General features: G+C 37.7%; 1 protein-coding gene and 1 long non-coding RNA gene across 2 annotated transcripts in view; both read left to right on the top strand.

The window, feature by feature from the left end:
- LOC135228115 (uncharacterized) overlaps positions 1–12,536 on the top strand; it is a 54,402-nt gene extending 41,866 nt beyond the window's left edge. Inside the window, exon 2 of the long non-coding RNA XR_010318435.1 lies at positions 256–12,536. This is a non-coding gene — a long non-coding RNA (uncharacterized LOC135228115). The remainder of the gene's footprint in view (positions 1–255) is intronic.
- Positions 1–12,896, top strand: part of UBE2G1 (ubiquitin conjugating enzyme E2 G1) — a 122,636-nt gene that overhangs the window by 43,115 nt on the left and 66,625 nt on the right.

The following is a 12,896-nucleotide window of genomic DNA, read 5'->3' as shown; positions in this document are numbered from 1 at the left end:
GTAAGTAATTATTTAGGGTATACGAAAGGAAAATGGACAAAATGTAAAATAAATAAAATTCTTAAAATCATTATTATATATATACTTAGTTAAAAAAAATTCAAATAATCAAAGACCAGTTATACAAAAGGCCTAACAAATGAAGAGCCTTACTCCCCAGAGGAAGCTTAACTACCTTTTCTGTTCAGATCTCTTGGGGCTTAAGGCCATGTTTCTAAATGATATGCTTATAGTGTTTATTTTTTGGTTTATCAGCTTTAGATATTTGTTGACTTTTGGCTATGGCAGATGTTTTCAGTCCCACTTCTCACTCCTGACCTTCCTCGTTCAACAGTCACTGGACTGGCGCCTCTCTGGGGTTCTGCCCAGAAGATTAGCCTCTCTCCTTCGCTGCAGCCCCCTCTGTGAGTATTCTGCTCTTCTGCTCCCTCCACTTTGCCTCATCAGTTCACATCTTGCATCTGTTTTTCATCTTTCAGAACCATGGGTGATCTACCTATTCTTAAAAAAACTTTTTTTACTTTTTAATTTCTTTAGAAAAATTTATTGAATTAAGTTCTTTGGAGGGAGAGGAGGTGAACAGGTGCCCATACGGGCACCTTGAACTGGAAGACAAATGAGATGTTCAGGCCAGAGTTTTTCATTTTTTAATAAATAAATATGTGGAATGTGTATTTTTTAAGAGAGGATAATATTTTATCTTTTTTTAAAAAAAATTGTAACTTTTCCAGTGTCATTAAATACACTTTCAAAATATTTTAAGTAGATATATAGCACTTTTTTCGTATACTGATACCATGATAATTCCCCTGTTTTGATCTTTAGGTTGTTTTTGAATTATAACTTATTTAAACTATAGCTGATGCTTTTGTGGATTTTCCTTATGAAAAATATTTCTACATAATCTTTGATTATTTCTCTTAGGATACATTTTTAGGAGCGGTCATTACTGAGTCAAAGGGAATGAACATTTTTTGAGGTTCTTAATAATGACCAGTTGTCTTTTAGAAAGGTTGTACTAATTTATATTCCCACAATTTAGTGTGTTAAAATGCCAGTTTTTACTATATTATTACTACTCTCAGAGACTTATAAAATGGTTCGATTCTAGTAGGTAAAAAGAAATGATTTTATTTAAAAAATTCCCAATAAACTTGAACACTTTTTATTTTTATTTTTTTAAATTAATTTTTATTGTGCTTTAAGTGCAAGTTTACAAATCTGGTCAGTCTCTCATACAAATATTTACATACGCCTTGCTATACACTCCTTAATGAGACAGCACAGTCCTTCCCTCTACTGTCTCTTCTCCTGTCCATTTGGGCAGCTTCTGGCCCTCTCTGCCCTCTCATCTCCCCTCCAGACAGGAGATGCCAGCATAGTCTCATGTGTCTACTTGATCCAAGGTGACCAGTATCACTTTCCACCCCATGTTCCAGTCCAATCCCTGTCTGAAGAGTTGGCTTTGGGAATGGTTCCTGTCTTGGGATAAGAGAAGGTCTGGGGACCATGGCCTCTGAGGTCCTTCTAGTCCCAGTCTGACCATTAAGTCTGGTGTTTTGTACTATAGAAGGTATTAAATTATTAGACATTTGCATGAAAGTGCTTTATAAAGTGTAAAGCTTTTTAGACATACAAGATGCTATTACTACCAGTAACTACATTGCTCTTGGTAATCTGGCTAAACTAGTCCTTCCACTCAAATGCTATGATACATAAGCTTTCTATTAATGAGTCATGGAATGTCCCCAGGGAACTTCTCATTATTTGGCATAATTCATTAGGAACTAATAGTGGCAATAATTTAGTCATTTTCTGGGGAAAGATAGCTTATTTAATTTTAAGAAAACCTTACGGACATTTTAGGATATTTATAAACAGCAACATAGTGTAACTGTTAGAAAGCATATCTTTTAGAAAGGCTAAATGGCAGGGGAGGACTAGGCAGCATAGTGAAAAAAGTTACTACATTGGGAAGGGATAAATTGCTTTGTGAACTGGCTACAAAAGCAGACCAGTTATTTCTACTGTATGTGCCTTTAACAATGGGAATATTAATTTATTTGTACCTTAGATGGTCTGCTACATTATTGGAAGGGATTTCTGTATTCTGTGGCTGATGAACTCCTTAACCATTGTAAGAGTATCTTGAATTTTCAATGTATTAAAATCTTTAAACTATGGAAATAATAGCGGATTTCTGAGCAGTTGATAAATAGTGAAAGAGAAGACAGTTATTCGTATTTTACCTGAACACAGCTATGGTACTTATGGTTTTGGTGTATTTTTTTTTCCCCTCCAACCTTTTTACATGCGTTTGTTTATACATTTTGTAATCATATGTATGTTAACTGTGTTTAGTAATGTAAAATACTTGCCATTTTGCTATATTGTTGCCTTCATTGTCATTTTTAATATAGCACAAGAGCTCATCAAGTGGCAATTAACGTAATTTCTCATTTAGAATCTTCAAAAAGTTTTAAATTCCATTTTTCCATGTAGGTATTTACGTTTCCTTTATAAATTTGAGTAAGTATAAAAATAATTTCAGGGTTGTCTCATAGGTTCCTGGTACCTCAAGCAGATAAATTCTGCAGCAGTAGGGTAGGTATTGAAAAGGGGGGGATGAAACAGGAAGCAAAGAAGAAGCATGACAGCATCCTTTTAGTTTGTTCCACGACCTTCCTCTAGTAGTAGCCAGGGACCAGGGCAATGAACTCAGATCAAAATCTTAGGTTTTACCGTATCTCGTTAGCCGAAACATTCGTTAATTCATTTGACATTCATTTATTATGTTCATTAAGCCACCTAATTTTTTAATATAGGGAAGAGTGTTTTGGTATGCATAAGGAACTAAAGTGCTTTTGCAACAAATCCAATATGTCAGTATTTTGAAGAGCACAGAATGATTGCAGCTTATATATTGTGAAAAGTATTTCCAGGTTTTTTTTTTTTTTTTTAAATCAAGACCAGCCTGCCTTCATGTGCTGGTTTTAGTTCTGGTTCTCAGCTGGGAGAACCAGATGAGTCATCATGTTTTTAGTTCAGGCTTTGAGTTTTCAGCATGTAAAATGATGGCTTACAACTCGGTGGAATTTAATTTTTTTTTTACAAACCTAGGAAGTCTGATTCGGTGATTCATCTGGAGTTATTTCTGCTATGTGTGTCTTTAACAATGAGAATATTGGCTTACCTGTACTTTTCTTGGAAACCCTGGTGGTACAGTGGTTAAGTGCTACGGCTGCTCACTAAGAGGTTGGCAGTTCAAATCTGCCAGGCGCTTCTTGGGAATTCTGTGGGGCAGTTCCACTCTGTCCTATAGGGTCGCTATGAGTCGGAATCAACTCGACTGGCAGTGAGTTTGGTTTGGTACCTTTCTTGGACTACAGTGGGCCTTTCATCTAAGGAAAGGAGAAAAGGAGAAGGGGGGGAGGGGAGGGCAGGTTTATTTTCAAAGGTGACTTATGTTAAGGATTAAGGCAAGGATGGCAAATGCCTCATCTTGTGTGCCAGGTGTGTTTGGCTGATTGTAGTTGCTGAGTACTGCATTGAGAGAAATTTTGAGTTCCATGGTTAGTTATTATTAATGGTGCCTGCCTTGGGCATGGGCCACATTACAGACTTGAGTGTGATTAAGAACAATGGTATATTCAATCTGTATTTCAGGATCTACCACCAGTGATGTAGGAAGAGGCTTGGCTTCCATTTGAGGTCCTCCCCTATTATCTAATTTGTATATTGAGCCTTTTGTATGTTTAAAGAAAAGATTCAATTGTTTAAAGGTCTCTCCCTCTTTTTTTTTTTTTTTTTTTAACTTTTCAGTCTACTCCAGCTTTTGTCTTTTTACTCTTATGCTATGTACTCACACATATAAAATAATGTGTGGGAAACCCTGGTGGCATAGTGGTTAAGTGCTACAGCTCTTAACCAAGAGGTTGGCAGTTTGAATCCGCCAGGTGCTCCTTGGAAACTCTACAGGGTAGTTCTACTCTCTTCTATAGGGTCGCTGTGAGTCGGAATTGACTCGACAGCAGTGGGTTTGGTGTATGTGTGATATACTCAGTGTAGACCGCATACAGTTTAGAGAGTTATTATAAAGCAAGTACTGTTTAACCACTACCTAGGTGAAGAAATAGTTACTTGAAGTTTATAACCACTGAACTGGAGCATGGATAATTAAGTGATTTTGTCGGTCAGAGTCAGAATACAGAGCTGCGTTACTCAGGATGCTCTGGGAAGAATAGTATATTGAGTATGTGTTATTAGCTAGGGGCCCTGGTGGCGCAGTGGTTAAGAGCTCAGCTACTAACCAAAAGGCCGGCATTTTGGATCCAGCAGCCGCTCCTTAGACACCTGTGAGGCAATTCCACTCTGTCGTATAGGGTTGCTATGAGTTGGAATTGACTCGACATCAACGGGTTTGGTTTGGTTTTGGTTATTAACTACAGATAATCGGAGCCCTGGGGACATGGCAGGACAAGATTTCCTATAGACTTCTAGCTACAGTAGTGTAGCTAGAGTATGGGACCGTGAGTGCCCATGCTGGAAAACACTTTACTCCAGCAACCAGTCTAAATTTGCAGGCTGTTTCGCCCAGGATTGGAAAAGGATGAGATTAAGAGTAAACTAGCTGCAAAGCAGTGTCTGATAAAGCTGAGTCATATTGTAAGAAGACCTGAGCTGTTTGAAACCCTGAGTAAGTTGATAAGGTTCCTAATCAATATGATCACACCCCAAACCCTTTACATAATTACAGTCAGGTATGACTATCCACTCGAATAGCCTAGATTTAAAGTCTTTTTGGCAAACGATAGTGGTGCTTGGCACATGATTGGTGCTTAAATTAATAAATGTTGTCGTTAGGTGCCTTCGAGTTGGTTCTGACTCATAGTGACCCCATGCACGACAGAACGAAACGTACTACCCGGTCCTGTTCCGTCCTGACAGTTGTTGCTACGCTTGAGCCCGTTGTTGCAGCCACTGTGTCAGTCCATCTCGTGGAGGGTCTTCCTCTTCTACACTGACCCTTTACTTTGCGAACCATGACGTCCTTCTCCAGGGACTGATCACTCCTTACAACATGTCCCAAGTATGTGAGACGTAGTCTTGCCATCCGTGCTTCCAAGGAGCATTCTGGCTGTACTCCTTCTAAGACAGATTTGTTCGTTCTTTTGGCAGTCCATGTTACAGTCCGTATTCTTCTCCAGTACCACAGTTCAAAGGCATCAGTTTTTCTTTTGTCTTCATTATTCATTGTCCAGCCTTTGTATGCAAAACTAATAAACACTTCCTGTAATTCAGTAAGTGCTGCATGAGGTGTGTTTAGCGTGGTTCTTATTTAAAAGTTTATACTTGGGGTTTATGGATTGTAGCAGTCAGATGAATTTTTATATCCCCCGCCGAAGTAAATGACTCCTCTTGAGCATCTTATAATTGCATTATAAGGACAAACATGAATTAATTTATAGCCAGAATGTGCTAAATTCTGTAGTATAAATATAAAATGCCAGGGAGCACAGATGACAAGGGTAATTTACATGCTTGATACGGGATTTTTTTTTAGGAGGATCTGATACTTGAGCCAGGGTTTTAAGATTTGGTAGGCTTTCAATAAGCAAAGGTTGGTGGCTGGGTTGAAGCACAAATTACTATTTTAGAATAGAGGATCAGCATGAGTAAAAGGCTAGGATATGGTTTAGGAAGAGGTCAGTGGTTGGGAGCATGAATATCGCTGTGTGTGTGTGTGTGTGTGTGTGTGTGTAGTAATGTGAATAGTAAGAGAGAAAGATGGAAAGATTTATTCTGAAGCCAGGTCATAGAGAACTGTAAGTGCTGTGTTAATAAAAAACTATGTTTAAGAAAGATTAATAGTAGGTTGGATTGTTGCAGGAAGAGACTGGACGTGGAAATATTGATGAGTTGACTAGTTGGATTTAAGGGGTGAGGAAGAGGGAGTGATAGGTAATGATCACCAGGTTTAAAGGTTGGATGGCTGAGGGGAAATAATTGAAGGAAAGCAGAAGAACAGGTCTGGGAGGGAGGGTAAGTTTAGGTTGAGGCTTTGGTAAGACATCTACTGTTGGAAAATGGGTTCTGAAGCTCATGAGAGGTAAATTTGGAAGTTATCCACTGTAGGAGGTAGACTGAGCTTTGGGTGTATGCAAGAGCCTAGAGGAAGACTGAGCAAGTAGAAGGCTATGTTTGGAGGGCAGGCGGAGGAAAGTGAACCACTGAAACACTGAGAAGTGGTGTTCAGAGAGTCAAGGGAGAGCTAGGGATGAAAGAGGAGAGTCACCAAAGCCTGACGGGGAAGAGTCTAAAGGGAAGTAGGAGGAAGTGGAATTCATGGACCCAGAGTGTGTCCTGGGGTGTGAGTGATTTAGGGAAGTAGAGGATGAGAAGAATTTAGATAGAGCTAGATTTTGGAGGGAGGGGCTTTCTAATGCATTTACTTACATACCATGACAGAGTAGATGATCCCAAAAGCTTTGGAGCAAGGAAGATGATGTGATAAAGGTGTTGCTTAAATATACGTTTGTTTTTTGGGTTGTTGAGTTGTTGGACTATTGTTTTTCCCTATCTTATTCTGAAAGGTTTTATAGTGATGAGGATTTGTGGAATACATAAATGTTCACCTGCCCTCCCACTTGAGGTTTTACAAACTAACATCCCTCATCCCCACACTATAGCCCAGTCTTTCTCTTTGCCCATTATCCTGTTCATGAGCTATCCTACAAAACAACAGAATAAAACAACAACAAAAAAACCCCTGCAGAATCTTGTTAGTATTCCCTTTGATAGTGATTACACATCTCAGCATAACGAGAGACTGTACTTACATTGAGACTTTGCACGCCATGTTTCTGCTCATGCCATGATGGCACCTGGTTGCAACAGCATTTATTTTGTCAGATGGTCTAAAGCTTTTTTTTTTCCTTCAAAGATTTGGTATTGAGTCTTTGTAGTTCCTTTTTTTTCTCTGCCTCCCACTAAGGATGAGCTTCAAGTTAAACAAGATTCTTGGTTATAGAAGCTCTTCATTATGTAGTGGTAAGATTTTTTTTTTTAAATAGTATTTTATTGTGTTGTTGGGGGAAGTTTACACAGCAAATTAGGTTCCTATTTAACAATTCTACACAAATTATTCAGTGACATTGGTTACATCTTCATAGTGTGCCAACATCCTCATTAATTCAGTTCTGGTTGTTCTGTTTCCAGTAGTCTGGTTTCCCTGCCCCCTTACCTTCTCATCTTTGTTTTAGGGTAATTGTTGACCAGTTGATCTCATTTGGATGATTTTTTAAAGGAGTGCAGTACTCATGGGTTTTATTCTTTATTTTACGAACCACTCTGTTATTTAGCTAAAAGTAATCTCAGGGAACAGTTTCGGCTCAAAGTTTAAGGAGTATCTCAGGGTGATAACCTCAGGGTGTCCTCCAGTCTCAACCCATCCAGTTAAGTCTGGACTTTTTCAGAATTTGAGTTGTGTTCCACTTTTCTCTTTTTCTGTCAGGATCCATCTCTTGTGACCCTGATCAGAACAGTTGGTAGTGGTAGCCAGGGCCACCCATATATATACTCATGTATATATATAAACGTTTTTTTTTTTTTTTTTGGTATACCTGTATATATTCCCATACATATATGTATACACATATGTAACCACACACATTTTTTTTTAGTTGTTGCTGCAAAATTATGTATGTCTTACCCTTTACCAAAAATGTCCTTTTTGCTCATGTATTTATTAGTGGCATCATTTACCTTGGTCAAACCGTATGCACTTCACCCATAGTGGTAAGATCTTCAGTATCTCCACTGTCCACTCAGTTCAGACTCCTCAGCCATATTTAAGAATTTTTGGAAGTTAGCAATATATTTTTTATGTGCTTCGTTCATTGTTCTGATGATTTCAAGTACCTTAGTATCAGCACTTCCTTAAAATCCATCATTAAAGCAGTGACGCCTTCATCAGCATCCTGCACCAGAAATGTCTCATAGGTTGTGATGGGTCCATTTCTTGCTTCATAGGCCACAACAATAATGCAGTGTTAGGAGACAGGAGGCGCCGTGGTGGCGCAGTGGTTAAAGTACTCGGCTGCTAACCAAAAGGTCGGCAGTTTGAACCCAGCAGCCGCTCCGTGGGAGAAGGGATGTGGCAGTCTGCTTCCATATAGATTTACGGTCTTGGAAACCCTATGAGGCAGTTCTGCTCTGTCCTATGGTCACTATGAGTCAGGGTCCAACTCCACATAATAAGGAGATAGAAAGACTACCGTACTTAATAACACTGGAGGCATGTCTAAGACATTTGCTTTATCCAGAGAGCTTTGCTTTCCCTCAATGTATATTCCTTGATGACATACATAGCTCCAGATACCTCTTTCTTTACCCAGCCAATTCTATTTGGACCCATATAATAGGCAGTGCCCTCTTCAACACTGTCTTAAGCATCATGGGGTTTTTAGAGTAAACCAACAAAGGCTTTAGTTTAACATCTCCTTCAGTTTTTCCATATAAAAACAGTGCTGGCCTGATAACGTTTTTCTTATATGAAATCAAGTATAAGGTGGCATTCACTTCCAAAACAGTCCATTTTCATTGAAATTATACATTTCATTTTCAGTATCACCATTTTAGAGATTAGACACTTGTCAGATGTGTTATTGCCAAATTTTTTCCCCCAGTCTGTAGGTTCTGTTCTTAATCTTTTGGGGAAGTCTTTTGATGAGCCTAAGTATTTAATTTTAGGAGGTCCCAGTTATCTAGTTTATCTTTGGTAACTATGTTTGATAATCTATTTATGCCATATATGAAGGTCCCTAGTTTGTTCCTAGGTTTTCTTCCATGAACTTCATAGTTTTAAATTTTAGGCCTTTGATCTATTTTGAGTTTTTGTGTATGCTGTGAGGTATGGATCCTGTTTCATTTTTCTGCAGATGGATATCCAGTTTCACCAGCACCGTTTGTTAAAGAAACTGTCTTTTCCCATTTAATGAACTTCAACCCTTGGCTGAAAATAGGTATCAATAGGTGGATTTACTTCTGGGTTCTGAATTCTGTTTCATTGGTCTGTGTGTCTGTTGTTGTATCAGTACCAGGCTGTTTCGACTACCGTGGGTGTATAGTAGGTTCTGAGGTCAGGAAGTGTGAGGCGCCCTACTTTTTTCTTTAATAATGCTTTATTTACCGGGGAGCCTCTTTTCTTCCCATATAAAGTTGAGATTAGTTTTGCCATTTTGTTAAAGAATGTTGTTATTTGAATTGGGATTGCATTATATCTATAGATTGCTTTGGGTAGTAGTGAGATTTTCATGATGTTATGTCTTCCTATCCATGAGCATGGTATGTATTTCCATTTATGTACGTCTTTTTTCATTTCTTGCAATAGCGTTTTGTAGTTTTCTTTGTATAAATGTTTTACATCCCTAGTTAGATTTATTCCTGAGTATTCTTTCTGGGTGCTATTGTAAATGGCATTGTTTTCCTCATTTGCTTTTTGGGGTTTTCTCTGTTAATATAGAGGAATCTCACAGATTTTCTTATGTTGATCTTGTGTCCTGCCACTTTGCTGACTCTTTCTGTTAGTTTCAATAACTTTCTTGTGGAATCTCTGGGATTCTCTGTGTATAGGCTCATGTTATCTGCTAACAGGGATAATTTTACTTCTTCCGTACCAATTTGGATGCCCTTTATTTCCCTTTCTTGGTTTATTGCTGTAGCTAGGACTTCTAATACTGTATTGAATAAGAGTGGTGATAAAGGGCATCGTTGTCTGTTTCCTGTTCTCAAGGGGGATACTTTCAGTCCATCTCCATTGAGAATAATATTGGCTGTTGGTTTTGCATATATGCCTTTAATTTTGTTGAGAGTTTTTATCAGGAAAGGGTGTTGGATTTCAGTATTACCATCTTTATTAATAGTTTTCTGCAATTTACTGGGGAAAATTTGTTGCAGCTCACTATCAGCAGTAGCTGTCTTACCAGTGACACTTAATTTATGCATTGCTGCACTGTTCTTAGACCTCTCAAACAATTCAGGGCTTGCTGTGCAGCCCACCTTTTCCACTGAATCCTCCCCTTCCTCCATTTCTAGCTTCTTCATAATTTTGAAAAATAATAAATGCCAAAGGAAAAGTGCCTATTGCATAGTCTTGAGTGGTATTCATATTATCGTTATAAATCTGTTATACAAAATGTTTGTCTAGTTTTCAGAGAAACACCGTGCCATCCCACATAACTAATACTACCTTTAGCATTTTTATTTTTCTTATATAGAAACTATCTCATGTATGTAGAGGGGGATGTGCTTATAGTCAAATTCCTGTCTTTTGGTTCCATTCTCTAACTTTATCATTTCCAGTTTTTCTCTTGTTATGTATGTGCTTTCCTAGGCCTCTTTTTTAGGCTTACCTGTATTTTCACAGGACATCTCATTTTCTTAGCCATTTTTACTTAATGTGGTAAAGATGATCATAGTACAGCAAGCCTTTCAATAAAGGTTACATTGCATACACCATTTCCGATCAGGCAACAGGATTCCCTCCCTTTGCTAGTGCGATTATAATGAGAATAAAGTAAATAGCGGCTAGGTTTAGAGAAACAATTTATAAGTGCCACCTTAGGGATAGGTTTGAGGAGGAGTTTAAGACATAATGGGAGGTATATCTGAAAGCAGTCTGTCACTTCTGTTTCCTACAATCACATCTCTTACTTCCTTGTCTGGGAGAAATCTCAGATTAGAACTGACATGGCCTGCTGCTTAGATTCTTCTTTCTGCTGAACGCCGAGAGGGGGTTGGGCCTTCTTCACGGGAAGTAGCGGAAGAACAATGAGGACTCCACGCTGTGTTTTAATCTGCATTTGTGAGGTAGAACATCTTATGTTTGTATTACCTGTTCCAGATTTTAACTTTGTGCATTTCCTTTTTTTTCTTTACATGAATCTGCTTTTTATACATGTACTAAAAGTATCAGGTGGAACCAGTCTCTGGAAAAGGACATGATGCTTGGTAAAGTAGAGGGTCAGTATGAGTTGGAGACGACCTGCTGGCACCTAACAACAGCAAAAACCATATGGCAACCCCATGTGTGCAGAGTAAAACTGCTTCATAGGGTTTTCAAGGCTGTGGCCTTTCGGAAGTAGATTGCCAGGCCTGTCTTCTGAGGCACCTCTGGGTGGGTTCGAACTACCAACCTTTTGGCTAGTATAGTAGTTGAGCACTTACCTGTTTGTGCCACCCAGGGACTCTGCATACATGTACTAAAAGTATATTAATACTTTGTCATATGTTAGAAATATTTCCCCCTGTCATTCAAGTTGTTACATTTCTTTGTACACAAAGCTATCATTCTGACTTAATATGACTTGACTTTCCTGTCATGCTTAGTCCAGCCAAAGAATATAAAAATATTAAACTAAGTTATTTTGGTAATATACCTAGAAGTAATTTTGATGTGTGATGTGATAAAAGTTTTGGAGTTGCTCACCTTCTTCCATCCCTGTGCCTGCCATTCCTCATAATTCTGTACATTCCAAAAGATTTTGTTCTTATCTAGCATGTTCTATTCATATCTTTATTCTGATACTTACCCACATTATTTTAATTATTCAACTGTAAAAATTGTAAAGCTTCCAGTTTCATTGTGAGTCTTTTAAAGAGAGCACAGAAAATACACTTTGGACCAATCCCAGTATAGATCAGTAGAGTCTCGGCAAGTTGAAACCAGCAGAATAGTAGATGACCAGTGGAATTCTGTTCAGGAATGCAGAGGAAATGGACTCCTCCTCCTGCTGCTGCCGCACCGCAGTAATTCCATTAAAGAAGATTTGAGCTCGTGCCTGTGGATCGGTGGTAAATCTACATATGCGTCGAAAAGGCATTTGAAAAATTCAGCTGCCATTTCTGACTTTAAGAAACAAAAGGAAACAAAAAACTCCAAACCCTAGGAAAAGAATAAAATTTCTTCAGTGTGACAAAAAATAGTTACTGGAAACCAGAGTAATTATATATATTTATTTGTATTATATATTTACAATATATTTAAATTAATATGTAATTTATTAAGTGAAAAAGATTCCTTTTATATTACTACCGTTGTTTGTATTTTTTTGGTAAAGTTCTAGCTAGTGAAGAAAAACGAGATAAAAAGCAAGACACAAATAATAGAAACGAAGAAAACAAACAACTTGCTGGCACTATGGTTATCTACTTTAAAAGTCCAGGATACTTTTCAGACAAAGATTGGATAGGCCTATAAAACAAAAAATAACACATATGAGTAGTGTGCTTTTTAGTTCAGTCAAAGATACGAGACCAAATGGGCAACTCCTGTCTAAAAGCAGAACGAGAAGGCAGGAACGGACAAGAACTGGAGGAATGGACACAGGGCACCCAAGGTGGAAGGGGGAGTGTGCTGTTACGTTGTGGGGATTGCAGCCAATGTCACGAGACAATATATAAATTTTTGAATGAGGAGTTAACTTGAGCTGTAAACCTTCACGTAAAGCACAATAAAATAAAAAAAAATAAAAAAATCCAGGATAATCAACTAAAAGTTAGAAATAAGAGGTAAGTTAGGTCTCTGAGTATACTTATAAAGTATCCATAATTTCATTTAATAGAATGAAAATACTAAAAAATCTTAAACAAGAATAGCGTGCCATTTAATTGTCAATTAGCATATAAGATAAAGCTCAACTTCCCTAATAAATATAATGGTAAGTTGTATTTTTGCCTACCAGATTAAATACAAAATATTTTGTAATTGCAGGGAATTAAATAAATAAATATAAATAGGGAGTTGACTAAATAAAATTTAGCAAATATTCACAGTGAAATATTTTAAACTCTGAGTTTTAAATCTACATAAACAATTTTTAAAATGTCTGCTTGTG

Source organism: Loxodonta africana, chromosome 18 (assembly GCF_030014295.1).
Source record: "Loxodonta africana isolate mLoxAfr1 chromosome 18, mLoxAfr1.hap2, whole genome shotgun sequence".
Classification (NCBI taxonomy): domain Eukaryota; kingdom Metazoa; phylum Chordata; class Mammalia; order Proboscidea; family Elephantidae; genus Loxodonta; species Loxodonta africana.
The sequence above is the reverse complement of the archived record's forward strand: the minus strand, read 5'-3'. Positions and strand labels throughout refer to the sequence as shown.